This window comes from Eleutherodactylus coqui, chromosome 4 (assembly GCF_035609145.1).
Source record: "Eleutherodactylus coqui strain aEleCoq1 chromosome 4, aEleCoq1.hap1, whole genome shotgun sequence".
Taxonomy (NCBI): Eukaryota; Metazoa; Chordata; class Amphibia; order Anura; family Eleutherodactylidae; genus Eleutherodactylus; species Eleutherodactylus coqui.
In genome coordinates this window covers 19,351,691-19,375,200 of record NC_089840.1, presented here as the reverse complement: position 1 = coordinate 19,375,200, position 23,510 = coordinate 19,351,691, and the positions used below count along the sequence as shown (strand labels likewise).

At 43.9% G+C, this 23,510-nt stretch overlaps 1 long non-coding RNA gene across 1 annotated transcript in view; it reads left to right on the top strand.

Moving 5' to 3' along the window:
* The window catches only part of LOC136624565 (uncharacterized), a 100,322-nt gene that overhangs the window by 40,035 nt on the left and 36,777 nt on the right, over positions 1-23,510 (top strand). Inside the window, exon 2 of the long non-coding RNA XR_010792349.1 lies at positions 17,416-17,536. This is a non-coding gene — a long non-coding RNA (uncharacterized lncRNA). The remainder of the gene's footprint in view (positions 1-17,415; positions 17,537-23,510) is intronic.

Sequence of the window (23,510 nt, the reverse complement as noted above, 5' to 3'; positions counted from 1 at the left end):
CCGTCCGCACAGTGGGGCTGGACGGCTGCTTCAGTAGTCAAGGCCAGAAGTGTAATAGAAGGTATTGCTCTCATTTAAATCAACGGGAGTGATGCCCGCCAATACACTACCAGCAACCCATTGCGGTCAGAGCCGGAAGAGTAATACAAGACATCCCTCCCACTGACCACCAATGCGGCCGTTTGGCTCTGCTGCACTAACAGCGGGCTGCCGGATCAGCTGAACTGCGGTGATTCCAAGCGGTGGACTCCTGCCGACCAATAACCTATCTTGAGGATAGGTCATCGGTAGCAAATTTCCAATGGGCACGGATTATGAAGGAAACCTTGCTCACACTTCTGTACCGGTAGACACTAGGGGTCAGTTGACCCAAGCTGGGCCTTGCTCCCTATGGTTTCCATGATTATAATAGTTCTCCGTTGGGAATGCCGTTATCATTTGCTGTTTATGGGGCCGCGGATGTGGAAGACGCTATTTCGGGGCACCTTGACCGCCCTGCTCTGCCCTCTTCCCTCTCCCTTGTTTGAACTGCTTAAGAATATAAAGTCAGCATCATTCCTCACTCCTGGGAAGTTGCCTTGAAGACACACATCAGAAACCTATTAGTGAAAGCACCCCACCGACGTCTCCAGCGGGGCTTCTTAACTGTGCTTTAAAGTCATTTAGTAACCGAGTCGCCTGGTCTGTTTTCATAACCCTTCCAAGCCCCGGTATGTTTCTACTTCATTTTCTGGGAAGAGGCAGGGCGTTGCATTTCTCGCTCGTCCACCTTTTCCTAGCGCTATGTACGCAGCTGTCCACCCAATGCCGTAGTGTGCAAAGGGTTTAAGACCCGGGACGGACGATCATTTTTGCATTCCGCTCACTGGTGAAGTGACTGCAGACTGAGCCCTATTGTTACAGTTCGGCTGGAAGGGTTTTCCATCCACTTTTCATGCAGCTTGTTTAAAATCTGCACACGTCGCCTTCTCGTTGCTTTGGAGACTTTGGATGAGCAGAAGCAATGATTGTTCGCCGCGCCTTAAATGCCAATGACAATATGGAGTATGTTGTTACCAGCAGACAATAGTATATGTTTTCTTCAGGCGTGTGTATTCATACATTCATGGAGTTCAAGGAAATCATAGATTGGGTCAACTTTCAATTCAATAGTTTAGTAGGACCAACAGATGAAAACCAGCGTGTGCCGTACAAACAGGCAAATCATTAATTGCAATGAACGCTGCTTTAGCATTTAATAATGTACTAACCTCAGGCTGTAGCTCCGTGTGAGTCCCTCGTTTTTTTTATAGTTTTCATTTTTGCTGTTTTTTAGATACTTTTTTGCTTTTTTTTCTCTCTGTATTGATGTGTTTGAACTTTATAACAACATAAATTGTGGGGGGAGGGAGGGGAAAGAGGCGAAGGTTCAGTGCCAGCCAATTTGCTCATTGTTGAGAATAGTTGGTCTTACTAAACTACTGCGAATCCTTGTGTGTGTGGAGGGATTGCATTGAAAGAAGGGTCAAAATATTCATGATCTGTCAAGTAGCCTTCCTCCATGTGAAGTTGGCCATATACACTGAATATCCATTTTATTACATACCTCCATCTAGAGTGTTGGACCTCCTTTGGCCGTTTGAACTGTAGCAGTTTGTCGTGGCATTAGGTGCTGAAATTCTTCTGCAGGAATATCGGCCCCTGCGGACAGGAAGCTTCTTATTGTTGTTGCAGATTAGATGGAGGTGCTGATATGTTCTGATCAACTGACAGGAAGGGGTCATCGATTCATGCTGCTTGTACCAAATTCTGACCTCCCATCAGCACGGTGCAACAGAAATCTGACCAGATGATGTTTTTCCGCTGCTCAATGATACACTTTTTGCACTCTTTTGCCCGCTTGAGTCTCGTCTTTCTGTTTCTCCTAGACAAAATTGTACTGGAACTGGCCGTCTGCTATTATAGCCCATCCGTGCTAAGGAATGGCGAGTTGTACATTCGGACACATTTGTCAGAACAGCAGTGTTGTATTCAGCTACGATTTGCTTGACTACGCACCACCTGTTCATCAGAACGATTCTTGACATCCTCCTGTGAGCACTTTCATTGATTGTTTACCTCCATAATCCTCTTTTAACAGATCAGTCACACCATTCTCAGTATACTTTCCACACCGTTACATGAGCAAACACCACGCGGTAGGCAGTGAGACCCCAGCTAGTCTAGCACCGATGACCCGGCCTCATTGGAATCACTCCGATCACTGGATTTACCATCTAATGTGGATGCACACTGAAACTGATCCACGGAAAACTTGTCACGTGATTTTATGTTACATTTTGGGCTCTAATTTCCTTACAGAGAAGCTCCAACCGTGAAAGGGCTGGGGGCTCTAATAAAGTGTCCATTCAGTGTATGTAGCTAGAAAAGTGAAGACTAGTGTCAGAATAAGGATCCTTGGGTCCACCAATGAAAAACTACCTTCACGGCCAACTCATAATCTATGAAGAGAATGTAAATTTAAAAAAAAAAGTTTTCCCCCATTATTCTGCACTCAATACCCCATAATGATAAAGTGACAATAGACTATTAGTTTTTAATTAAAACATTTTTTACAAAGATTTCTAACATTTATCATTGACATAAGTATTCACACCCTTTGGTATGACACTTGGAATTCATCTCTGCGGGCCTCCTATTTCTCCTGATTATTTCTGAGATGTTTCTACACCTTGATTGGAGTCACCTGGGATAAATTCAGTTGATTGGACATAATTGTAAAAGACACCCTTTGTTTATATAAGGTCACAATGCTCACAATGCATGTCAGAGCCAAAACCAAGCCATGAGGAGGAAAGAACTGCCTGTAGATTTCAGAGACAGGATTGTGTGGAGGCACAGATCTGGAGAAGTCTACAAAAGACTTTCTGCTGCACTGAAAGTTCCCAAGAGCCCAGCTGCCTCTATAATTCTTAAATGGAAGATGTTTGGAACAACCAGGACTCTTCCTAGAGCGGCTGACCCACCAAACTAAGTAATCAGAGGAGAAGAGCCTTGGTAAGAGAGGTGACCAAGAACCCAATGGTCACTCTGGCTGAGCTCCAAAGAGCCTCTGTGCAGATGGGTGAAACTTCCAGAAGGTCAATCATCCTCTCCACCAATCCTGGCTTTATAGCAGAGTGCTCAGAAAGAAACCTCTCCTCAGTGAAAGACACATGGAAGCCCTCCTGCAGTTTGCCAGAAAGTGCCCTCAGACTGTGAGAAACAAGATTCTTTAGTCTGATAAAACCAAGATTGAACTTTTTGGTTTTAGTTTTAAGACGTTTGTCCTGAGGAAACCATGCACCTCTCATCACCTGCCCAATAACATCTCTAAAATGAAGTCTGGTGGTGGCAACATCATGCTGTGGGACAGGTAGGCCAGTCAGGGTTGATGGAAAACTGAATGGACGAAAGTACAGAGATTTTCTTAATGAAAACCTGATCCAGAGCGCAAGGGACCTCAGACTGGGCAGAAGGTTCACCTTCAAACAAGTCAATAACCCTAAGCACACAGCCAAGGCAACACAGAAGTGACTTAGGGACAACTCTGTGAATGTCCTTGAGTGGCCCAACCAGAGCCCTAATTTGAACCCAATCAAACATTTTTGGAGAGATCTGAAAACGGCTGTCCACAGACGGCCCCCATCCAACTGAGTACAGGGTATGAATACTATCAGACTTTAAAGAGCTTTTTTCCACTGGTGACATTTATCCTCTATACACAGTATAGGGAATACATTTCTGACTGCTGTGATCCCAAGCAAACCCAACATCTGTGCACCCAGAGTTTTCAGTGTGAATGGACAGGGGTGCAGATGCGTGATCACCGCTTTATTCACTCCTATGGCACAGAGGAAGGTATATGTAGATAGGAGATAAATGTCATTAGCAGGAAAAAGCTCTTTAAAGGGGTTGTCTCGCGGCAGCAAGTGGGGTTATACACTTCTGTATGGCCATATTAATGCACTTTGTAATATACATCGTGCATTAAATATGAGCCATACAGAAGTTATTCACTTACCTGCTCCGTTGCTAGCGTCCCCGTCGCCATGGATCCGTCTAATTCTAATGTCTTCTTGCTTTTTTAGACGCGCTTGCGCTGTGCGGTCTTCTTCCTGGTGAATGGGGCCGCTCGTGCCGGAGAGCTGGTCCTCGTAGCTCCTCCCCGTCACATGTGCCGATTCCAGCCAATCAGGAGGCTGGAATCGGCAATGGACCGCACAGAGCCCACGGTGCACCATGGGAGAAGACCCGCGGTGCATCGTGGGTGAAGATCCCGGCGGCCATCTTGGTGAAGGAAGAAGGAAGACGTCGCAGAGCGGGGATTCGGGTAAGTAATAAAATTTTTTTTTTTTTAACACATCCTTTGGGGTTGTCCTGCGCCGAACGGGGGGCCTATGGAAAAAAAAAAAAACGTTTCGGCGCGAGACAACCCCTTTAAGCACCAGCCGCCACATTCAGCTGAGTTGGGGGCAGTGAAGTCTAGAGGAGGGACCTGTAACCCTTAATAGGGCCAACACTGCTGAATCCATGTGAGTAGATACCGATGAATCCTGGCAGACACCACTGACTTATAATAAGGTTTGCCAAGTTTCGCTTAGGGAACAAAAAAAAAAAAAAAATTGCGCCGCAGACTGCGCCATACTTTCCGCTAAACATACAAGAAACTAACTGAGACTGATGGGAAATAACAAAATAATTGCACTATTGCTACTATTCTCATATACTGAACCCTCTTGTGAAATCATGTGGAATATTGTTTCAAACTTATCTCACCCTGGCCCAACCGGCGGTCTCCGTTCTGGCCAGCGTGTCACATAGGCACCTGATCCTGGTAATGCATTTGTTTCTATATGGGACCGCACCCAGCAATTGTAGCTTGGTATGGGTTAACTCTACTCTGGTTCTGGGCTCAGAAGTCATGCAGCAGTTGCTAATTAGCTAATCTAGCCAGATTGCATAACCCAACTTTCCCAGGATCCTCTTGCCAGTTATTGTCTCCTCTTAGTGCAACAGCTGGATTTTTCTGGACCTGACCCAATTGACTTTTCACCATTCTTCTATATTAACCCTCTCTTTGATCACTTGGTATTGGACTCAGGACTGCCTGGCATGTCTGACTGTAGTTCCTCTCCAGTGTTCTGACTTGGCTTGTCCTGGACTTGTATTTAGTCTTCTGATTTGGCTTGTAGGCAATTCCGTATACCTGGTATTGACTTTTTACTTCCCATGGTTTACCCTCATCCCCTATTCCCAAATGGTCGGCGATTGCAATGTGAATGTAATCAGCAGGCACCTAGCAGCCAAGTACAACCCTTCATGAGGAGGGTATAGGTGAAGATGAGGAGCTTTCATAGTGTCATGTTTGACCACTGTGGCCTTTTAAGAAGGACGAGCTAGACCACTTCCGTAGCAGATATGAACTACCAAAAAAATAAATAAAAAAAAATGAATGGTGAAAATTCAAACTATTCTAGCACCCCAAAATACCCATAAATCGTTAACAGTTATGGTTCTTAGGGCTTATTCAGATGACCGTATATCGGCCGGGCGTGAAAACCTAGCCGATATACGGTGTCCTCTCTGCAGGGGGAGGAGGCTGGAAGAGCCAGGAGCAGTGCACTGAGCTCGCGCCCCCTCTCCACCCCTTGCCACTATTTGTTATGGGAGGGTGCGAGGGATGGGGGCGGAGCTAAGCTTCGCTCTGTCCTGCCCACTCCCATTGCTACCCATGGACAAGGGGAGGGGGTTGGAGCGTAGCTCCACCCCATCCCGCCCACTCCCATTGCAAACTGCTCGGAGAGGAGGAGCGAAGCAGAGAGCCGGGTAGGAGGAGGGATGGGGGGAGGGACTGCTCATCTGTGACAGCTGTGGTAGGGAATTATTTATTCCCCGCGGGGATAAAGAAAACATCTGCCACATGTTGCAGATGTGTTCTTCATCCCCGCCGGGGACACGGCAGTGGCGGACAGGTAAGTATATATATTTACTTATTTATTTATTTTATTTTATATTTTTACACTAAAAGGGATGATTTTTTAGGGAAGAGCTTATATTTAAAGCTCTTCCCTGAAAAATCACTTCAGGGGTGCCAGCAGACCATTGCCTTCAATGGAGCCACCGGCAGCAGCTACGGCTTCATTGAAGGCATTGAGTGAATTCCCCTATTGTGGACGCATGTCCTATCTTTGCAGGTGCACGCCTGTAAATCACCGGCATGTGCACATACCATAGGGAATGCAGTGGTTGTAATAGACGCACGTTTTTGTGTGAAGGCACCCTAAGTTATTGCTGTCAGGAGACGGCGGCAAAAAATTATTTAATATTTTTCAAAGTGATTTTATTTTTTTAGAAGTACAGCAAAAAAAAAAATATATATATATAAATTTGGTGTCGTAGTAATCACACTGACCCATAGAATAAAGTTATGTCATTCTTGCTGCAGTGTGTACATCGTAGAAATAAGACCCCCCACCAAATATGATGGCGGAATCGCAGGGGGCAGTGGTTTCCATTTCACTCCACCTAGACTTTTTTAGAAGTTTTTCAGTACATTAAATACTATAATAAATTGTGCTGTTGAAAAAATGCAATTCTTCATGCAAAAACCAGCTGTGTCAATGCTAAATAAAGTTATATTTTTAAAAGTGGACAGGTAAAAAAAAAAGTCTGTGTCACTAAGGGGTTAAAGCCATTTCATAGGACTACGGGAGAGCGATGTGTAGTGTCGGGTGTGATCAGATTTTAGTAAATTGATTTTCAGATTTTAACTGATTTCTCGGATTTTAATTGATTCAAGATTTTAAGAGCCTCGCTCTTCTCGAGTAAGTGCATTCTTGTCCGAGCATGCTCGAGGGGGTGAGCGGGGGGTGGGGAGAGGTCTCTCTCACTCTCTCCCCCGCTATCCCCTGCTGCCCCCCAAGCACACTCGGACAAGAATGCACTTACTCGAGAAGAGCGAGGCTCCTTCGAGTAACTGACTTATGCGAGCATGCTCGCTCATCTCTCATTTTAACCCTTAGTAGAAAGAAACAAATTGGTTTGCCAACACTATATTTGATCTGCAAAATCAGTTCTCTCCATTCGGGAGCTTCTTCTGCGTCCCTCGCTCCTCAGACTCCATTTTTTTTATGGCGGTGACTTGCAGACCGTGCGAGGCAGATGTGTAATATAATCCGAAATGCCAGAGAGCAGGTAGCAAAACTGTTCTAAAGCATGAGCTTAGTTTTACTGAGCCGCACAATGTGCAGTCAGTGTTTTAATATGGGGATGACTTCATGAACTGCACGAGTTAACCCCGTCACCGTGGAGCCATTTTTCATATTTTCATTGTCGTTTTTTGCTCTTGTCTTCCAAGAGCCGTACTTTTTTTCTCCTGTCAGCATAGCCCTATGTTGGCCTGTTTGTTTGTCTTTTTTTGCCAGACAAGTTGAATTTTTTAAATGTTTTTAATGTTCTTTGGGATTAGTTCTTACGACTTTCATGGTGGAGTAAATATGACTTTATAACTTTAATCTGAGGTTCAGTAGAATTACTGATATTCAATTTAGATCATTTTTCTGTTTACTATAAAAAACTTTTAAAAAATAGCTTTCTGTTGCCATATTCCCTTAGCCTTTTTTTGCATCAATAGGGCATTTTTGTGAGGTGAGTTGCGGTTTTTATTGGTACCAACATGGGGTACACGACTTTTTGATTACTATTTATAAATAAATATTTTTTTGTAATTTTTGCATTGTATTTTTTATTTTTATGACTTTCATCTTCCAGGACAAATAACGCAATATTTTATTAGTTCACACTTCTGTAGTGGTTTCACACGAGAGTGTTTTTGTGCGTGCACACTTCTATTACAACACATGCATTCCCTATGGTGTGTTCATATGTCCGTGTTTTACAGGCGTGCGCCTGTAAAGATTGGACATGTGTGCACCATAGTGAATGCATGCATTGTCTTCAATGGAGCCTCGGCTGCTGAATTATTTTTCAGGGAAGGGCTTTACATATAAGCCCTTCCCTGAAAAACAAGAATTTTAGTGTAAAAAAAAACAAAAAACTGTCCGCCGCTGTTGTGTCCCCGTGGGGATGAAGAACACATCTGCCGCATGCGGCAGATGTTTCCTTCATCCCCATGAGAAAAAATAATTCTCTGCTGCACCTGTCACACGACAGCTGTGGTAGGGGATCCAGCTGCCGGCATCCTGTAATTGTTTTTCAGGGAAGGGCTTTAAATATAAGCCCTTCCCTGAAAAACAAGGGAAAATGGTGATAAAAAAAATAAATACTCACCTTTCTTCTGCTGCCAGGGCTCAGCCGCGTCCAGCCGACTCTTCTCCTGCACTGCTGTGAGGAGTATTCAGCAGGCGGGGATTTAAAATCGCAGACAGGATGCGGCTGAGCCCCGACAGCTGAAGGGAGGTGAGTATTTATTTTTTATCGCCATTTATCACCATTTTTCTGAAAAACAATTACAGGATGCCGGCAGCTGGATCCCCTACCGTAGCAGTCATCTGTGACAGCTGTGGTAGGGAATTCTTTATTCCCTGTGGGGATGAAGAATTCCTCTGCTGCATCTGTCACAGATGTGACAGGTGCAGTAGGGAATTCTTTTTCCTCGTGGGGATGAAGGAAACATCTGCCGCATATGGCAGATGCGTTCTTCATCCCCGCGGTGACGCGGCAGCGGCGGACAGTTTTTTTCTTTTACACTAAAATTCTTGTATTTCAAGTAAAGCCCTTCCCTGAAAAACAATTGACCAGCAACCGCGGCTCCATTTTAGGCAATGCACATGCCTCCATACACGCGTGTTTTTGCGCGTACATAGGTGCGCACCAATGAATGCATCTATGTACGCACAAAAACATGCTCGTGTGAAGCCACCTTTAAAGATGCAGCAATAGCAATTATGGTAACATTTTTAGTGTTGAGAATTTTCTATAAAAAACATGGAAATGCTGTTTTTTTTGAATTTTTACTTATTTTCAAAAGTTTTATGAATCTTTGCAACTTGAACTTGGAATATTTTGATTTTTTTGTACAATATACCACAATACTTCAGTATTGCGTTATATTGTACTTTGTATGGTAGCCTATTAAGCCGTGTCTCATAGTTTTTTTTTCCCTAAAATATCAAATACCAAAGATGAAAGCCGTTCCTACCTTTCCTCTTGCCCTCACATGTCATGAGATTACCAACTTTGAAATGGAACACATGATTTTATGTTAGACCCCATGTCCACTGGTGGATTTGATTTGAGATTCGCAAATCAAGCCACGCATAGGGAAGCATTGGGCGCCCGCACTTCATTTAACACTTGCGGATTTGCTTTTACTTGATCTGCGGATGCCACGCGCAGATAATAAATCGCAGCATGCTCCATTTTACCGTGGATCACGTGCGGATGTGCTCCATTCATCTCTATGGAAGCTTGCGATACGCAGTGCATGCGCAAATACATTTGCGGATTCACTGCGAATTTGTATTGTTAAAATCCATTAGGGAGGTGGGGAAAAGGCTGGGCTGTGGGGTTGCTGTGCATCTGCGTACATCCGAGCGGAAAAAACCATCTCGGGAGATGTTTATGATATGTGTCTAGGCATGGCCACCCAGCGGCTTTAATGGGATTTGCAGTCTGTCAACAATTTTGCTAGCTTGTCACGATATTGTATTGAATTTGGATCATGAGAGATTGGAGTCCTTGACAAAATTTGCATAAAAGCAAGGATGGGCACATCTCTTCCTGACCTGATGAGACCTGATTATTGGTGCTAGACTAGTCGGGGCCAGAATTTCACTGCCAATTTTGTGGGGTTTTCTTGTGTGATGGTTTAGAGAGTTTACTGATAATAGCATGATCGGGAAAAAAACATTCATCCAAAGGGAATCCTGTAGATATAAAACCATGAGGATAGGTGGGTCAGAATTTGGTGCAAGCAGCATAAATAGATGACCCCTCCTGTTAGGCTGGTGGAGGTGCAGTGATGAAGTGGGGAAGGTTTTATTGGCACATCCTGGTTCCTCTGATATCTGTAGAGAGACAATATGATGACTTGCTGCAGTCTTGAAGGTCAAAGGAGGCCCAACACTCTATTAGGCTACATTCACACGGGCAAGCGTGATATCAGGCCCAGAAACCTGGCCCAATATCGCGCTTCTCAATTTGCATTTTACCCGTGGATATATAGATATTTGGATACATATAGTTTTCTATACTAGAGCGTAATATAATTTAGAACTACCAGCTCTTATATTTTATGGGCAGTGTATCATTTTGGAAATGTATTTCCATAAATGTTCTCATTATTATGCACCAGCAGTATATGCCACCCTTATGCCCAGTAATAGGGGCAGCAATTTTGGATGTTACATGCCTGTAGTATAGTAAACCAACCTAATATGAAATACTAGATGTTGTGACCACTTGTCATTAATGTCAGACAATAATTAATTTCAGTGTAATCATATGAGTACAATGGATCTAAGACAGCAGATAGGATAGAATAGTGTTTGGGTCTATAGGGAATAATACACAGTACAACCGCTCATACAGATATGGCATTGTTTTAGTCTTCGGATGGAAGTTACAATAGGCCGGTCTTCCTTCCTCCCCGATTAGCAATACATTACTTTAGAATGGACCTTTATAAATGGCGGTTGAATTGTACCCAAGGATAAAGTGGCTTACACACAGTCTAATGGTCCATCAATTTGTCTCATAAACCTGCAAGAGTTTGGTTTTGTATGGGGAGGCAATTATAATGGACACTAAATGACATGACTTCACCTATAGCAGTCGCCTTTCCTGGGTACTAACCATGTCTCTTAATACTCATATAACTCCAGGACTTACAGTAGAGCTGAATAGTGCAACTCCAATGAGGAAAATTGGCTTCTACCTCATTTTTTTTGCCTTACTCTGGATCAGCATTGGGAGGGAGAGGGTGTAATAGGCTGAAATGGATAGACATATGCCTTTTTCAGCCTTACATACTATGTTACTATGTTAATCAGATGCCACAAGGATAATAGATATGAAGCATGTATCAATACAATAAAAACACTAATACAAACTAGGGATTCTGCATTAGATGATAGAGTCAGAAGGTGATGGTAACCAGAGGTTTGAGGATAATGAAACTGAAATGATGACCAAAAAACCCCTCTTCCTGCACAGTCTCTTTCTACATCTTTTTCCCTGACACTGTCCCTCAACACCAGACACCACTGTCCCTAAATAGCTCTGAATTGTTCCTACTGACAGCCACTCTTAAATACTGTCCTTGAGAACAAAAGGCCACTAGCAAGACAATTACTGAGATGGCATCACTCCGGACAAAGGTTGTGTCAAAATTCTTGTTGGGGCTGGAACCATCCTGTTAGATGGAGAAGTTATGTGTATACCATTTTGCCTTAATCAATCAATTTGATGCTTGCTGGATATTTTCAGCACCTGTAATCCTTGTAGTATTCATTTACAGTATGTTGGTAGATATATTTATTATACCTGTTTTTCAGGCCATACGTTGGTTACTTTATGAGGCACTTTAGATATTTTTATTCAATGTTTAATCTACATTTGGTGAATTGATCATATTACATATTTTATCTCCATTTTTACTAATGGCGGCTGCATAGAGAATTTTACCATTTCGGCCGGTCTCTACGTTGGTGGTTTGGGGCACCAATGACATGTACAGTATAGAACTAGATTATGAGTCCTGGATCGGAAAACCACACGATACATTGTGAATTACAGTGCAGATTTATCCTGCCAATTATTAATGCTAATTTCACCTCTTTAGGCCGCCTTCTCACTTTAATGAAAATTGCGTGAGATTTGTGCATTGCGAGATGCACAAATCTCGCACAATATAAACCCCATTATTTTGTATGGGATCATACATATGAGCAATGTTTTTCTGCATGGCACCACGATGCGATGCTATACAGGAAACAGATCTTGGCATGTTCTAACTTGCCGCGTGCTTTCGCATCGCAGCGCCCATTGTTTTCAGCTCTGGCCCCATTGAAAGCCATGGGAGAAACTCTGCGATCCTTTGCCATGGCTGTGACAGCCGTGCCGGAGGATCCATGCATCCTCAGTGATTTCACATGGATGGCGAGTGCAATGCGCCGGTCGGGATTCAAGGCCCCGTATCGCGCTCGCCGTACGAAGTTAGCTTTAGTGAGAGGGTGAAATCCACACCAAAATGTGCGGATTTTCATATGGATTTTCTTTAGCAGTGGGTCACCAACAATACTCCATGCCTTTTATATAAAGGATGACACTAGTAGTTGATGTATTCATGCCATTTATACTCAGTCTCCATTGTAGATATCGTACAGTAAATGCTTGAGTGAAATGAGAAGCAATTCCTTTAAGATTTCTTTTTTATCTTTGCGTTTAGTAAAGTTTTATGGCGGTCTGGCTTAAGACACCGGTCCTCTTATCTGTCCTCTATATCCCGTGCATCTGATTGCCGCCCTTTCCTGCCTGCGTCTATAAGATCCTGATAACATCTGATAATCTTTTGAAATAAGCCCCTACAATGACTTCTGCAGTTCTGGATTTAGATGACCTCCTTAAAATAGTAAAAGTTTCAAAGACATCTCTCTAACGGGTAAGGGTGGCTTCACACGAGCGTGTTTTTGTGCGAGCACAAAAGCACACATCTATTACAACACATGCATTTCCTATGGTGTGTTCACATGTCCGTGTTTCACAGGTGTGTGCCTGTAAAGATAGGACATGCATGCACCATAGGGAATGCAAGCATTGCCTGCAATGGAGCCGCGGCTGCTGCCGACGGCTGCATTGAGGGCAATGGTCTGCCAGCACCCTGTAATTGTTTTTCAGGGAAGGGCTTTACATATAAGCTCTTCCTGAAAAACAAGAATTTTAGTGTAAAACAAAAAAAATCTTACCTGTCCGCCACTGCTGTGTCCCTGCAAGGATGAAGAACACATCTGCCACATGCGGCAGATGTTTCCTTCATCCCCCCGAGGAAAAAGGATTCCCTGCTGCACCTCCCACATCTGTGACAGATGCAGCAAAGGAATTCTTCATCCCTGCGAGGAATAAAGCATTCCCTACCACAGCTGTCACAGATGATCCAGCTGCCGGCATCCTGTAATTGTTTTTCAGGGGGAGCTTTAAATATAAGCCCTTCCCTAAAAAACAAAGAAAAGTGGTGTTAAAAGTAAAAAAAAACATACTCACCTCCCTCCAGCTGCCGGGGCTCAGCCGCGTCCTCCCTGCGCTGTCCCCGACTCTTCTGAGCAGTTCTTTCAGCAGCGGGTATTTAAAATCCCTGCCTGCTGAAAGATCTGTTTGTGATTGGCTGATGCTGCAAGATAGCAAAAAAAAAACACAGCATATTCTACTTTTCTGCAATTTGGCAAAAAACTCGCCGATTACTTTCTATGGGTGAGTTAAAAATCGCATGTACATGCAAGTTTTTATATGAGTGCGATGCAATTTTTTTTAAATTTAAGACCAAAACCACCAAAAAAAGGAAGGTATATAAAAGCGCTCCAAGATTGAAATAAAATGTCACTTTAATAATGTACAGCAAAAAATCTGTGCCTTCAAAGTAGTAGCGTTATACAAGCTGCCAAACACTTCCATCACGTAGTCCTGCTAAATTGCAACGTCATCTCATAGATGTGCGAACTCCATCATAACTGGTAGTGTTGCCACCAAGCATCCACATTGGAGATCCCAGGTCAGAATCAGTAGTGACAATTGACACACATATCATGCTAATGAGTCTCATCACGACCACGTGACTTCCTCAGAGCTAGAATACCTGCACCCCCTAGAATGTTTTATATAGGGAGATGCCTAGCAAATGTAAATACATAGACATCCTCCTTGGATATATAACCCTTTCCTACCCAAGTCAAAATTAAAACACATTTATATGACAACATGAACTTTACTTCAAGCCAGGATTACCCAGCAACCAATGGAGAAGGAAGGAGGAAGAAACAACTAGGTACATTTTTTTTTAACTTTCCCTTCCTTTCTCTTATCATCTCTTTATTTACAAAAACATATTCAATCTTAATATACTATTTAACATCTAAGTGGTCAAGCTCTTTAATTCATCCTGACAACCTCCTCTAGAATCTTTAGGGCTTTGGTAGATAATAGAGATGAGCGAGCACCCAAATGCTCGAGTCCGCGTTATTCGAGTCGAGCTTTTCGTAAAATTCGAGAGCTCTACTCGAGTAACGAACCCGATTGACTACAATGGGAGACTCGAGCATTTTTGTATGTGGGACGCCGGGTGCCGACCTTTTTTTTTTTTCTTGGTTCGTTTCTCTCTCTCTCTCCCCTGCCTGCCAGACAAAAAATTTGCCATTGACGTGCGCTGCGGCGGGGAGGAGCCAAAAGCTGGGGCGGGTCGAACAGGGCTTGATGCTCATTTGAGTAACAAGCACCATCGAGTACACTAATACTCAAACGAGCATCAAGCTCGCAGAGTATGTTCGCTCAACTCTACTAGATAACCATAAATTGCTTACCCTCTGGATTTTATCCATAAATGTTCTTTAAGATGTAAGGTCACTGGGCTCTTTTTAAATTCCCATTTCTTAGATCCCTTACATGTTCAGTTATTCGTATATACACCCTTCTAATTGTTGTACCTATATATATTTTACCACAAGGGCAAATAAGTTGGTAAACTACCACAGCAGAGCAACAGTTCACTTAGCTTCATAACTGAAAATGTTTTTCCTTTTGTGAATCCTGAAAAGTATCCAAGCATCTTACAGATTTGCATATTCTGCATCTCTCTTACATTTGGGCATTTCCTTTCTTACAAGGAGGTAACCGAGACCCACTCTTATTCTCTGGGCACCAGTTTATTCTCTGGGCACCAATATTCAGAATGAACTAGAATATCACTGAGATTGGGGGGGGGGGGGGGGTTCAGCTGTCATACATGGTTTAGGACCAACTAGTCTAAGAATATCTTCACTCAAAACCAAATGCCACCAATTATCTTCCAATGCTTTTTTCAAAACAATTCCAATGAAAACCAAATTTGGACACAAATCTAATCCTGACAGTTTCTCTCCCCTTTCTTTTATTTAATCCTTTGGGAGTAAAATATGGCGATCAGTCCTCGGAGCCCTATTATACCCGCATTTTATGTCTTTCCTTGAATATCTCTTATTTAAGAAGCCCCTTGATAACTCCTATGCCTCCCTTTTAAAGTCCAATAGAGTAGAACATTTTATCCGTACCCGCGGAGACAGGCCCATTGGGATCCCCTAAATCAATGATCTTGGATGCTGATTCTGAGCCAACAATAACGTATTCCCAGCTGTTTGCTTTCTGAAAGTACGAGTTTGGATTTCACCTCCCGACACACAAATGACCAAATCCCAAAAATGTATTTCTTCTTCATTGGCCGAATAGTTTAAATGAATATTATAGTCATTTGTTACAAACTCATCCAACTCCTCTCTACATCCTGTGCAGATAACAAACACATCGTCCATATATTGTATCCATCATTTTACAATTTTTTGATACATTCCATTTACATACACCAGTCCCTCCTCCCAGATGCAGGCAGGTGTAAGATGGTGAACATGACTCCCCAATCATAGCTCCTTCTACTTGAAGGTAATATTTTCCTCAAAGGAAAATACAATTATGCGTGAGTGCAAACTCTGCCCATCAAAATGAGTTCATTGTGAAAATGTTAAATTCACCCCTATAGATTTCCAGAAAATATTATACTGCATCTAGGCCCATGGGGGAACCAATGTATTCAAGGACTCTATGTCCAAACCAACCAAGAGACACCACTGGGGCTTCTAGATCACGGAGACTCCCCAGCACATGGTGTCAGGGACTGGGGGGGGGGGGGTTTACCCCCACTCCACCCCGCCCCCCCCCCCCTCCCGCATAGTGCTCAGACTAGTAGTCAGTTGCTCAAAAAAAACGAAGCTCGCTTGAGCATCAGCCTTAAACGAGCGTGCTCACTCATCTCTAATAAATATATATTTGATCAGAGTTATCTATCCAGGTATTTTGTACTTTCCTATGCATGGTTCACGATTACTATATGCATACCATTGTGCCCTAGTGGTGACGTATGTATCACCATATCCTAACATGAATTCATTTTAAAGTGATTTAATAAAGTGAGATTTTGTTATAATCTTAGAGTGCCTTTATATACCCTCTTTTTTGGGGGGGTTCTTGGTGGTTTTGGTCTTCAGAATTGAAGGATGTAGGTTTTTTTTAAACTTCCCTATTGAAAAAACAAGTGCGATTCACATGTGTGAAAAACGTGTGTGAAAAATTGCACATTCCTGTTGTGATCACAAAACACGTTATACTCACGTAGAAAATCTAAATTTTACAATCGCGATATCGGTCTGAATTTCTCAATTGTTATCGTGCTAGCCCATGTAAGTACAGCCTGAAATGAACAGTCTTTTAGGTCAGTAACTGGGCCTTGTGTACCTATATTTAATAGGCAAAGCACCTGTGATTCCAAAACTTCCATTCTCATCTCTTTACTGGAAGCAGTTGGTGATTAACACAGAGGTTCACTTACTTTTCCTCCTTCCAATGTGGATGATTAATCAATGTGCTCTATAAAAGACATGAATGATACAACTGTTTGTGTGTTCTTAGATTGTATTTGTTGATAAGACTACAGCTGACCATAAGCCACACAGTCTTGCCGAATAGTGCTGGTAAGATCGTGGCGGCTTCGACTGGGCTGGTTCTGGGCTGCATAGAGTTATCTATGACTTTGATAGCAATCAGACTACATTTTATTAATAATCAATGCATAAATCCAGGTAGTTCCAAAGGGTTCACTAACTTTTCCTTGCAGTATATGAATGGAGACAGGATGTAGCTAAAATTGAATGCGAATTGAATAAAGCGACGCACCTCGAAAGCTGCTCATCTTTTATGTACTTTTACATGGATATAACATTGTTAAAGGCAGACTTACAGGGGATCTCGCGCTCGGCTCGTCTGCGTGGCTTCTTTTGTAGGTCACAGCATCTCGTTGTGTTTATTTCCAAATTCTGGAGCCGAATCCTTTGCTACTCTGTTAAAATTCCAAGAACATGTAATCCTTCTTAAAATTGCCTGTGGAAGGAATATCTTAGAGTTGAGACCAGGCCAGTAAGTCTTATCCTAAATCTCAAAAAAAGCATTCTTCTTCTTCTTGATTCTGTGTAGAGCCAGTGATGAACCGATAAAGTTCTACAAAAATGCCTTTTCTGAAGACAATTATGTTTGCTATGAAGAGAGATGTAAGATCTAGTCTAATATCACTAATCTTTAGAGGTGATGCTTGATAGCTTTCATTTGCCCGGCATTAACGTTACCTAAATTTTATATTTTCAGATAGAAATCGTTGGAGTAGCATCTAGGACATTTTTGGGTTCGTCTACCACAATATATCTTGAGGAATGGTATCCTGGCACTACAGAGGAATGCTTATGAGGATATCGGACACCGGCATAAGGTATAGTGAGATGATTTATTGAGAAATGTGATTTTGCAGTTGTTCTAGGCTGGTTTCGCATGACCTTAAAGGCATTTTCTGGAACTAGGATATTGGGGACCTATCCTGAGGTTAGGTCATCAGTGTCCAATTAGTGGAGGTTTGCCATTCGGCATCCAAAGCGATCAACTGAAGAGGCCATGGCACTCTTGAAACAGCTGATCGTCAGGAGTCCCGGGTGGTGGATATCCAAATCGTGCGGGTCTACCTTCTGGCCTACTGTTTAAAGTGGCCATAGTGCTTGGGTGAGCGCCATGGCCTCTTCTCAGGCCAGTGACATCATGTTCATTCATCATGTGGCCTTTCATATGCTCAGTCCTATTCCAGTGAGCTGCTACCGCAAAAAAAGAAAAACACCAACTCAACCGAGATGCTTGACCAGGTGTAGCAGAAATATGAAAAATGATCCAGCTTGTCCAATGGGAAAGTCATTAAAAACCACATGTACTTTTTTAAAAAATAAGCTACATCTTCCAAAAAATGACAATAATCCACAAAAAAATACTCTAAACCCACAGACGCATCTCTGGCGCCGTCCAGCGCTCAGACATAGCAAATAAAATGAAAACCACAGAGTGTAATTAAAATCCCTAGATACCATCAGGTGACACCAATGGGAACCACATGATCATGAAACCAAATTAACAAGTGCAGGGTTAGGCCGCCTGCAGACGATCGGGTCGGATCCGGCAGCAAGAATTCTCGCCGCGGGACCCGACCCGAGAGCCTGCAGGGACGAGCGCGTACTCACCCGCGCCTGGCGGCCCCGGCTCTTTCATGTGCCGGCTGCCACGCAGCCGGCGCATGCGCAGACCGGAGCCGGCGGCCGGGTGAGTGCGTGCCCCGCACAAAATTAGGACATGCCGCGGTTTGTTTGCCGCGCAAGATTTCGCGCGGCCAAACCGCGGCCGTCTGCATAGGAGTGCGTATTGTAATGCACTCCTATGCAAACTTTCAGTGGCGGAAATCCCGCGGCGGGATTTCCGCCCGTGTGCAGACGGCCTTATAGATTGAATCCCCGGACTCCAGTGAACAAAAACACACCTGCGTAAAAGACACGTATGTACAACTAATAACCATAATAAAAGTACATATCCCACATATACTATTATGATGGATTGCACATAAACCAGCAGAGAGCACCGCCAACATCTCCCCAGATGTCACACCGCCTACCTTATAAGCTGTAGGTGTGAATTCCTCCCAAGATACATATTTGATAATGAGAATGACGCACTGTACTAGTAACATAGTATGTAAGGCCAAAAAAAGACACATGTCCATCCAGTTCAGCCTAAGACCCTCCAATGTTGATCCAGAGTAAGGCAAAAATAAACAAACAATGAGATAGAAGCCAAGTCTGCCCATTTAGATGAAAAAAATTCCTTCCTGACTTCAATCTGGTAATCGGAATAATTCCCGGATCACCGACCCTTCTGAAGATATTAATGACTATAACATGTAATATTGTATTGCTCAAGAAAGGCGTCCAGCCCCACTTATGCTCTTTTATCGAATCCTCCATCATCCCATACTCAGGCAGAGAGTTCCACAGTCTCACTGCTCTTACAGTAAAGAACACCTTCTATGTCCGTGTAGAAACCTTCTTTCCTCTAGACGCAGAGAGCGCCCCCTTGTTACAGTCACAGTCCTGGGTATAAACAGATCATGGGAGAGATCCTTGTATTGCCCCCTGATATATTTATACATAGTTATTAGATTGCCCCTCTATAAACTGAATAACATCAATTTTGATGACCTCTCTGGGTATTGTAGTCCACCCATTCCATTAATTACTTTAGTTGCCCCCTTTGTACCCGCTCAAGCTCTGAGATGTCCTTCTTGAGTACCGGCGCCTAAAACTGTCCACAATATCCCATGTGTGGTCTAACCAGTCTCTCGTAAAGTGGAAGAACAATGTTCTCGTCATGTGCCCCTAGACCTCTTTTGATGCATCCCATGGTCCTATTTGCCTTGGCAGCAGCTGCCTGACACTGGTTGGTGCTTACAGTTAACTAAAACCCCCAAGTCCTTTTCCATTGGCATGTTCCCAGTGGTTTCCCATTTAGGCCTCATTCACCCAAGCGTGTGTTTTGCACGCACATATTGCGCTCTTCTAAAAGAACCAATAGGTTCCTGTTGAAGCGTTCATATGTGCGGAATTAGAAGCGCAAAACAGAGCGCACCTAAAAAATAGGACATAGGTGCGTTTTGCAGGAGTTTCCACTGACTCCTATGGGAGCAGGAGTTAACCCTTTCCAATCCAATGTCGGGCCTGCCCCGACATCATCATTTCCCTCCACAGCTCCGATGTCGGGACAGGTCCGACACTGCAGTGCAGGAGTGCATCTGCACCCGATCATCAGACACATCGGGTGCAGATGCGCTCCTGCACTGATCCTCATCAAGGAACCCCGAGGAGAAGGCAGAATTGTTTTTTAACCCTTTCTGCCTTCTCCTTTACACATTACATAGCGCTCAATTAGCGCTATATAATGCAGAGAGATTCCGGACGGCGATCATGTGACCGCCGGTGTTACCTGACCCCAAGGGTCACATGAACGCCGAGCCAGGAGTTGCACCGTGGGGGGAATGCGGAAGTAATACTTCCGCATTCCCCTTTCTGCCTCCCGGCCCGGCGATCATGTGACTGCTGGGTGCCACCTGACCCCAGTGGTAACATGATCGCCGAGCCGGGAGGCAGAAGGGAGAATGCGGAAGTATTACTTCCGCATTCCCCCCACGGTGCAGTGAGAGCCTGCACCCTCCTGAACTCTGTCAGTTCAGGAGGGTGAAGGGAAAATGTATTTTTTTTTCTCATCCATTCTCCCCAGCTCCAATTTATTTGGAGCTGGGGAGAATGGATGAGAAAAAATAAATGGATTGGAAAGGGTTAATAGAAACACCTGCGCAGGGAACAGATTTCCCGCTGCTTACAGCAGGGCATTTAAAAGGTGCTTTTGGCCAGAAGCACCTTTTAAATGTCCCACTGTTAACCCCTTAGTCTGAGGGGACTCCCAGAGGGTTCTGTTAATCCCTGCGGGGAGTCCCCTCATCACTGAACACTGTGACAACACTGTCACAGTGTTCAGTGATGATGGGACTTCCCACGGGGATGAAAGAATCCCCTGCCACATCTGTTACAGCTGTGGTAGAGGAGGCGATGCTATCCCATTGCTTTCAATGGGGTCGGCACTGCTGCTGCCCCATCGAAACTAATGGAATGAAGGCAATCACCACAGCGATGATTTTTTTGAGGGCGGAACTTAAAATATAAGTTCTGTCACAGTGTTCAGTGATGAGGGGACCTTTATGGAGCAGTTGCCCCAGTGAACGGGCATATACAATTTTGCCCGTTCACACGTTTTCCGCTCATGCAAGCGGCGCTTTTTTTTCCACGCACATAGGCGCGCAAAAAAGCACGCTTGTCTGAATGAGGCCTTAGTGAGTAATAGTGACATGTATTTCCTCTGCCCATGTGCAGAACCTCACATTTATCAGTGTTACACCTCATTTGCCACTTTTCTGCCCCCAATGTATCCAGCTCCTCTTGTAGTCGCCTTCTGTTCTCTCTTGTGTTAATTACTTCAGTTTTGTATCATCTGCAAATATTAATATTTTCTGCACAATCCTTCTACCAGGTCGTTAAAAAATATATACTGCATAAACGTGCCAATGCATGCGTGAATCACCGTCCGGAAAGCGCATGGGCCGCATAGTATACACGCTACGCTGAACCTTATAGATCTAAGGCCGGCTGCAAATGTCAGAGCTGGAATCCGCATGCGGGTTCCTGCAGTGGATTCCGGCTCTGACCCCGGCCGGCGACCCCACGTACCTGCTTTTTCTGTACTGCGGATGACCGTGAACGCTTGCCATCGGTCATGTGCAGTACGGATTTTTTTATTTTTATATTTGTTTTTCCCACGCCATCACTAGGCAGTGACACTGGTACCCGCAGCTTATACGGGATGTCAATTGTGGATGGGGTGCAGGTCGGACAGCTTTCATTGACTTCAATGGAGGTCGTCCACAAGGAGTCTGCAGCAAAATAGAGCATGCTCAGATTTTTCCAACGCAATTCGTTTCCGCAAGTGTGACAGAAAAAGTGCTTTTTACATACCTTTCAGCTGCTATGTGCTGCGGACCCTCCATGCGGATGCCGACCGTGGATTCCGCATTAAAAATCTGGTCATGTGAAGCCAGCCTAACATACAGCCGACATCGGGGAAACCAGCAGTGCAGGCGCTATAGGATGGGACTGCTATGCAGAGTTTTGCAGTTCCCCTCGGTCAGCATTATAGCTGTCACATCCGTCAAAAGCAAAATACACCTGCCAAAAATATGCTGAACTGTAGGGCTATCCTCCATATAGCTCCTGTATGATATAGATACTGAATTCCGAATCATCACCCTCTATAAGCTTATTACAGCAGTGCGAAAGGAATCAGCGTAATATATATGCGGCCGCATGCCCTGAGAGAGGGCTTCCTCAAACAGGTGATCGGCAAGAGTCTCTTTCTGCAGACCTTCATCCGATATTGATGATTCATCCCAAGGATAGGTCATCGGTATTCTAGTTTTAGAAAATCCCTTTAAAGGGTTCTTTGCTTATTAAAAAAATCACAGCCATCGCATTATGGAGGCGGGATTTATGAATTTGCTGAGCCGCAGTATTGATTGGCCAATTCGTCAATCCCGCCTCCGCAACTCGATGGCTGTAATAGGTTCTCGCGTGCTCCTCAGCCAATCAATGCAGCGCTGGGTGAACCAATCACAGCCATTGTGTTGGTTCATCAAGTGTTGCATTGATTGGATAAGCAGTGCTCAAGAGTCAGGGTGACCATCAGGGAAAATATGAACAAAAACTAACTGCATGAAATCTGAAGTATCTTCATCTACATATGAGATATAACTAAATATAAGCAGAAATATGCGACACCTGCGGGAATGAGCCAAAAGCAGAAAATTACAACTGTAGGGAATAAGCAAATCAACCTGTGAAACTAAACTTCACCATCCGTGATGCTGGATTTTAAGGCACAGCTCTAAATCACTTCTTAGATTAAGAACCTGCCTCGTGTTCGTCTCCGGAACCATTAGGTCCTCCAAAATCCACATCTTCAGAAGCAGAATCCGCCCCATAAGCATCGGGAGCAAACACTTCAGCAACCAGTTGCTGTCTGCTAGGTAGCCATGATGCAATGGAGTATGTGTGTAGAGCCTCCTGTGGCGCAGAGTGTTAAGGCAGTGTGTTGCATCACATGAAATCACGGTTTTTGTGCAACTTTTACAGTAAGAAGTCCTACTGTTTGTCCCTAAAATAAGCCAAAGCAATACATCACCTAACAGGCACTTCTCCTCCGGCAGTGCCGCATCACATGTTTGTAGTTTTCAGCCAGCACTTACTGGTCAGGGAGTTCAAAAACCCCGCCTCCAGGAAGCTCTGGCTCTGATTGGTTCTCGAGTGTTGCGGTCAAGCTAATTACTGGAGCGCTCAATGAACCAATCACAGCCATCGCAGTGAAATTACAAACCTCAGCATACCTGTTCCATCCTATGGCTCCCACGTGTCCACTTTCCCTGATGTCACCGCTGTGTTAGTACGGATACCACAAGGTTCAGTGTAGCGTGTATACTATACTGCGCATGCGCTAGTGTTCATGCATTGGTGCCTTCTGGCCAGAGATTCACACATGCATAGGCAAGTCCATGTAGTACAGCGTGCTATTCTCATTATAAACATGGATTACAACCAATATACATATCTACAGGTAATGAAGTAAGCGGTGTGACATCCGGGGAGATTTGAGCGATGCCCTCTGCTGGTTTATATTACCTATGTGCAATCCATCATTACGGTATATGTGGGAAATGCAATGCTAGCGCTAAGTTTTTTTGTACTTTTATTTTGGTTATGGGTTGGACATATGCT